Raw genomic sequence first — 8101 nt, 5'->3', positions numbered from 1 at the left:
GTTTAGTTGAGTTGGGGTATCTAGTGGTGTTTTTGTAAATGAAATTTATTATTTTTCTTCCTATTGTTGATTTTAATTTTCAACTATACATATATTTTTCTTACTTTTCTAAGATAAAAATTAAAAAAACTTCCAATTATTTTCTATTCTCAAAACGTAATAAATTATCTACAAAGTATTCATATATATAACAAAAAAATTTGAATTCAATTTTTTAAATACTCAAATATAAGTGATTATTCCATTCGAAAACCCATCTTAGTCATTAATTACCGTAAAAATTAAAAAAAGAAAAATTGAAAGGATTAGTGTCATCAAATGAAACTATTTACATTGTTTTAGATAGAATGGATGACACTTAAATATTAATCTAAAAAAAAAAAAAAAAGACCAAAATCTTACAATTTAAATCATAAGACCAACTAATAGTTTTTTTTTTTTTTTACAATTTGTGGAATATGGATTTACCTTCTTCTAAAACCAATGAAATGATTTTGAAATATTAATGTCTATTTTTTCTACTATTATGTTTCATCGGTGTACAAACTATCTTTTAAAAAAAAAAACTTGAGCCATAATTTTAAATTTTACTATTTCATTAGAATTATGTAATATTTGAAAACATCAAGGGATATGTTGTTTAAAACATATTGTTGAACTTTTGTTTAGTGAAACAATAATAGGACGTCGTATGTAATATTGTTTAGAACTAAGAAAAAAAATGAAATAGAAGAAGAATAATTAAATCTAAAAGAACAACTATATAAAGAAAGTCAACAAAGAAAAATGATGAGTTGAGAAAGAAAAGGAAAATAAAGCCCATACGAGCCAGAAAAAGAAAGAAGATGAGAAAGACGAACTAGACGACGCAAGAAGAGAGAAGATGAGAGAATGGGAGTAAGTGTGAAGAGAGCACGGGAGAGAGAAACGACAAAGTAATTGAGGGAATTAGGAGAGTAACGAAAACGCATGGGAAAACGGGTGACAGTGAGAATGATAGAATGGTGGGCAATTAAACCCACTATTTTATTTTTATCAATGGTCTTCAAAGCTAAGCACACGAAGATTGTAGGTAGAGTATGTCACCGAAGTTGCTTGTGCGAAGGTAGTCGTTGGAGTTAGTCACTAGAGTTGTCGTCGGAGGTGATTGGTAGAGCTTGGAGTTCTTTGTTGAAGTTGATCGTGTGAATATGGAAGTCAAGTTTTTTTTTACCAAGGTGGTTTGTTGGAGTTTCGTCAGAGGTGGTTGTCGGAACTCGAAGTTGGTCGTCGGAGTTGGGCACCTGAAGGTGGTCATCGAAATATGTTATCAAAGATCGATTGGTAAAACCATTAAAACATTGGAGGGAGAGAGAATTGGGGAAAGTTTGGGTGAGTTGGTAAAATAACCAACTCAACCCTACCAACATTTAAAGTTGGTTGTCAAACATTGAGTTGGTAAAAAATGTCAAACTCAACTCTTTTTGGTTGTCAAACACCCCCTTAAGCTTCCAAAATGAGTTTAAAAATATCTTTGTGGTTAGTTTTGATGGAAATCATGAGTGTTTTATGTCAAAAGTAGCCAAAACTAATAGTAAAGGATTTTTTTTATTTTTTATTTTTTATTTAAGGGTATTTTTTGTTAGTTTCGAAAAACATGCAACATAAGAAAATATGATCATAAAGTATTATAATTCATCACTTTTGGTTTTGAATTAAGTATGTTCATCAAATGATAAAATGGTTTCAAACATACAGTTGAAGATCTTCTTCAAACTCGAAATTCAGCTGCAATCTTTTTCAATTTTTGCTATAGACCACCGCTAGAGCTTCCCTAATATCATCTAGGAGCCTTAGATTGAGTTGTGAAACTCAAAACAAGTAAGAATTTAAGAAATTTGAGGGAGAAGATCACTGGTATCACTGCTGCTGAAGAACTCAATCTTTTCTCAGCAAAATCAACTATCTTGCATGAGCTTTTAAGTTGAATTTTTGTGTTTTTTATGCAGGATAGACATGAAATTAGATTGCTTCACAAAGATTCAGCTCCTACTTCAATTTTTGTGTGGAATTTGAAGTGGAAGATGACTAAGTAGTTAGCTTTTGAATGTGGGAAAATCCCACTTTTGGGGTCTTTCCAACTTCCAATTTATTTTTCTATTTTGATACTTTTTAAAATTAAAAAAAAAAAACAAAAACAAAAATCTCAATTTTAATCTTTAATTAAAACTGAAATTTTATTAATCTTCCAAAAATTAATTCGATAATTAATTTTATAATAAAAGTAATGGTTAATTATTAATTATTTATTAAAATATCAAATATTAAATTAATTTGTCACTATTCCACCACCATGAATCTCTAATCATGAAACTAATATTTAAAATATATTTAAGTACTGATCAATTTTCCAATATCGTTTAATTCAAAAATTAAACATGTAATTATATCACATATAATTACTAATTCCCTTAATTCGAATTTGAACATTTTAAATCAACTTATCATATTGTTCTAAAGCTTATTCCGTTTGTGAGCTAGTAGAGGGGCCTAATAGACCTACAAATCATGGACTCCAACGATCCGAAATTAATTGGTTAAACTTTTTACACTGAAACACATTTGTTAACTATCAAGTCACTCCACTGAAGCCTAGTAGTTGCACTCTCATCATTATAGATATATTGTGTTCACTCCATATAACCATGATTAGTAAGTTAACCATCCACAAGTTGTTCATAATAACGGGTGGGTCAAATGACTATCTTGATCCTCTAATGAACAATTTTTTTGTGATCTCTTCAATAAACATAATCCCCCTCCGGCCAATGAGAGGATGGGGGCCCTTGTTCAAGACTTTGAATCAACACTTGGAACCTCTCTACTATCTCTGAAAACGGGTAGGAGTGAATTCCATCTTGCACTATATGTCCCCAGTTATATACTCGGTCTTATCCCTGAAATGGGAGGCTTATTGAGCCGGCGCTGTTGAGCCAACCCTCATATATGAAAATCTAAGAATAATCCCAAATAAATAGGAATCCATGGTTAGCTCAGAATTAATGTCAAGTTACCTAGGTCATCGCTATGAAATAGTTAGTCTTAAACAGTAAACATCGTTATAAAGTAAGAGTGACTTATTTCTTGGTCAGATCTTATGCAAACTCATTGCACGGGATGTCCCCACTCCTCATGTCACCACGCGAACGAATTAGGATCATTTAGTTTGTAGCATTTTACAACTCATTATAACAGCTACAGGGTGGGCCGCATCCAATAATGTTACCAAAATAAGACACCCAACCTTATTCATATACTATAGATCGTTTTGACTATTTATTCGAATCCGATCCACTCTTACGTCACCACATAAAGTTCAAGTACTCCTGTAATAGTCATGGATCTTTTAGTTTATTAAATTTATTTCTGAAACAAAATAAGCAATTCATATATTCAATATTAATTTTATTGAATCCACACTTCAATAAATACTTTATTAATTTACAGAATAAGTTTATTGTTTTACAAAACCACAAGTTTTAGGACATAAACTCTAACATTTTTTAAGTGATATTCTTTACAAAAAGTACAAAGTCTAATGACATTTTTTATAATTTAGCATTTATTTTACTCAATCTTATTTCCCCCCTTTTTTAATGATTGATACTTTTTATAAGTACAATTAGAGACAGAAAAATTTGAACCACAAATCTCATGGTCACACTTGTATGCCACTATGCTCGCTTTAGCCATCATTGATACATTACGTGTCCTTGAGATTTAGATGATTTCAAGGTTTTAAAATGTTATTGTTCCACAATCAATTTTGGATCAATCACCTATTATCACGTCAATAAAATTACAACGATTGGATTTTGGATTAACTGAAATTTATATGTGTGTCAAATTGAAATAAAAGCCATAAGTTGGTAAATGTCACATGTTTTCGTCATGACCATTAGATAAAATAAACTAATTTGGTCCAATTTGGTTTCAATTGAGCAAAAAATATGGTTAATTTGACCCAAATGGCAACCTAGCCCAAAATACAATTCGTTGGACCCAAGGGCTATGTCTATGGACCAACCAAGCTCAATCCCACAAGCTACGCGAGAACTATATAAATAGAGAAGTTATTCTTCATTTAAAGGTTCATAAATTTAAACTTCATATAGCTAAAGAGAACTCTTTCAACAATCAAAAGACTACCTAACTCGTGAATCCGAATTACACTCGAAGATTAAAATTCTTGGGGATACGAATAATTTTCTAAGACTTTAACTTAAAGAACATCAATATATTCTATTTCCTCAAATCAGACTTACACATTCAACATAGAGACTTAAAAGATTAAGTACCGAGATTGAACCATGTCTGCACAACATAAATATATATAAATGCAAATTCAACCTTGAAACACGTTTCTCTAAAAACACATGCGGAAAATCATGCTTCTAAATTATGAGTTTAATTTTTATTTTGTTTCTGCGTATAAAAAATGTTACATTTTTTTCTTTACTTATATCTTTTTTAGTCTTTTTTCTGTTTAATCCCTAATTTCAAGATTACGTTTTTAACTTTTGTTTTTCAATAAATAATCAATTTGAGTCATTAGTGTTTTTTTTCCCTCTTGAGGAGAATTTGAGTAATTAGTTTTAATGTCTATTGATTTTTTGAAAAAATACATTTTTTGGTTTTTGATTTAGATTGCATTTGCATTAAGGTTCATGAGTTTTACGTTTATTTTGGGCATCCATTCATTTATCTTCTAATTCACAGTGAATGATTTTTTCACTTACAATTTTTTTTAAATAATTATATATTTAATAATTTTTAAAGCGTGTGATGTAATAATTATATTTTTTATTTAGCAATTAATTTAAATTCGATTAATTAATTTTAACAAAAGATTCGGCTCAAAAACCAAAGTGAGTATTAGTCAAAATTTCAACATAAAAATATAAGGCCACGTTTATCCAAAACGTAACAGATGAATGGAAATAAAAAAAATGGTTAATTACTTTTGGTGTTGTTTACTTGTGTTATGCATTTGTACTAACACATGGGCTTCACATCCAAATCTGTAATGAAATAATGCAATTTGATTGCTGAATAAAAAGTATTCAATTCGATTACACTTGAAAATTACGTCCTATCGTTACTGTTACCGCATAGTTACTGTTACAGTTACCATTATTGTTATTGTTATATCTAAAAAATTATCAATTTTGACATATTTACTTCTATCGTTATCATTATCGCTTGACCTTCAGAGGTAGAGGTAGAGGCAATGGTAACAATAAATTTGACAAAACTATAATTTAAAGTAAGTGCAATCAAAATCGAGGTATTATTTTATATTCAAATGCTACTATTTTCCTCGGGGTTTGATTTATTTTTATTAGTTAAATAAATTAATAAGGCATTTCTTGTTTACCATCATTTATAAAAAGCAGTATCTTTTTAAATTGTATTTGAGTATATGATTGATCAATGAAAACACGTGTATTTAAAAACAAATAAATAAAATTTATTATCGAAGTGAGATTGTGTGGATATGCTCGGTAATGGGATTAGGTGCTCAATCAAAGTTATCTAATAAAAAAAAATGTTAAAAGTATGGACACTTGCCAAACTATTTATTGAAAAGGCTGAGGAGAAAAATAATAAAATCGGAGGTTATTATGAATATTATAATAATAAATAGATGTCAATGGTTTAGTGTCTCAAAAGTTATGTGTCATCGTTCATATTGTCCATGTGCTTTGTAGTTAATGTCCATGTAAGTCCACATTCTACTTGCCACTTTGCCTATAAATAGTGGTATTTGGTAGAACTTAAAATTACACATCCATTGGTAAAAAATTCACTTCAAATTCCACTAAATTTTATATTATACAATTTTATAATTTTAGGTATTTTATGATTATATTTTATTATTATTACTATATTATATTTTCTCCATATCCGTGTTTTCGTTGTGCTCCTCAATTTCACAACACGTTATCAGCACGAGCTCTTGTCGTTTTCCCTGGTAAAGGTAGGTCCTAAAGGTATGTCGGTTTTTTCCCCTTCCTTATAATCAATAAATTTCATGTTACTTTGTATATTCAATATCTATTAAATTTCTAACATAATTACAATATTTTATGATAGTGCCGCTAGGATGAATCTCACAAAATTAGAATTTTTCGCCCTTGATATTAGCGGCAATAATTATTTGTCATGAGTACTTGATATCGAAATCTACCTAGATGCTATGAATCTTGGGGAAACTATTAAAGAAGGAAATACGACATCCAGTCAGGACAAAACAAAAGCTATGATTTTTCTTCGTCATCGTATCCACGAGGGATTGAAAATGGAGTATCTTAAAATAAAAGGTTCCCCGTATTTTATGAAAATTTTGAAAGAGATGTATGATCATAAAAAAAACAGTTATTGTTCTTAAAGCTCGTTATGAGTAGATGCACTTGAGGCTAAAAGATTTCGAATCAGTAAGTGATTACAACTCTGCATTATTTAAAATCAGTTTGGAGAGAAAATTATTGATTATGATATGTTAAAGAATACATTTTCTACATTTCATGTCTCAAATTTGCTCCTGCAGTAGCAATATCGAGAGAAAGGTTTTAAACAGTATTCTGAATTAATTTCATATCTTCTTATGGCCGAACAAAATAACGAGTTATTGATGAAAAATCATGAATCTCGACCAACCGGAACGACACCATTCCCTGAAGTGAATGCTGTGAATTCTAATAATAATTGTGGTTGAGGCCGTGACCGTGGAAGAATAAAAAATAATTATTATTTTCGTGGTGTTCGTGTTAATCATTGAAATTTCAAAACAACCACGTAAGATGATGATCACAAAGGAAAAACTCCACAAGATAAGAGTTCAAAAAGTGTTGAAAATAAATGCTTTTGATGCGGAATGACTGGGCATTGATCACGTACCTGTCGTACGTCAAAACACTTAGTTGACCTCTATCAAACCTCCATGAAAGAAAAAAAGAAAAGAAAAAATGTGGAAGCAAATTTTGCATATTAGGATACTGATATATTTGACCCATCTCATATTGTTAGGGTTGAAGCCCTAAACTCTCGTTAGGTCCTGTAGTTTGTAAACACTGTATTGAACAAACGCTTGTGATGTAATAATATATAATATTTTTCTTCACTATCGTCTATGAAACATGGGATGTTTTATTTGCTTTACCACAAACCAATAAACTAAGATCCCTGGTTGTTGTTGTAACTTAAGCATGTATGTGGAGACATATAGGTGGATCATGCCTTAAGTGATAACCAAAATAGTCTGTAGTATATGGAAATAGGAGGGAAACCTTATCCTGGTGACACTACGGATGCAGCCCGCTTTGTAGAAGTTACAAGTGTTGTGACTTGCTACAGATGGTCTAATTCTGATCATTCATGTGAAGACATGCGAGCAGAGACGTCCTATATAAAAGCTGTCTCTTATACACATCTAGATGTGTATAAGAGACAGATCCTGGTGACACTACGGATAGAACCCGCTTTGTAGAAGTTACAAGTGTTGTGACTTGCTACAGATGGTCTAATTCTGATCATTCATGTGAAGACATGCGAGCAGAGACGTCCTATATAAAAGAGTTTGTATAAGACCGGACCACGTAGTGTTATAGTCTCGTTATATAACGTCGTTCATGACAGAGACTTCACTTCACTAGGATTACCATAGGTAACATGACATAATCCTAAGTGAGTTGGGAACTTCTGCCTTTAGGGGTAGTCCTTTGATTTGCATGGGTAGGAGTGGCCAGATTGCCGACTCAAACCTAACACTTTGGTGATTCGTCTGATTCGGGAGCTAGGAACTCAGCTACACAATATGGTTTCACTCCTTCCCCGTAGTAGGGGTAAGTAGATTGCTCCCTTAAAGGCTGATTCCGGGGCTTGAACAATGTGACCCCGCACACCTTTTCATGGTCCGAGAGGTGTCCACACATATTAGGACTATGTTGTATTATGTTGGGGTTGATGCCCTAAAGTCTCGTGTCCTGTAGTTTATAAACAGTTTGTACGAACGCTTGTGTTGTTAATATATGATATTTACTTCACATCTTGTATTTTTGCT

This window comes from Benincasa hispida, chromosome 11 (assembly GCF_009727055.1).
Source record: "Benincasa hispida cultivar B227 chromosome 11, ASM972705v1, whole genome shotgun sequence".
Taxonomy (NCBI): domain Eukaryota; kingdom Viridiplantae; phylum Streptophyta; class Magnoliopsida; order Cucurbitales; family Cucurbitaceae; genus Benincasa; species Benincasa hispida.
The sequence above is the reverse complement of the archived record's forward strand: the minus strand, read 5'-3'. Positions refer to the sequence as shown.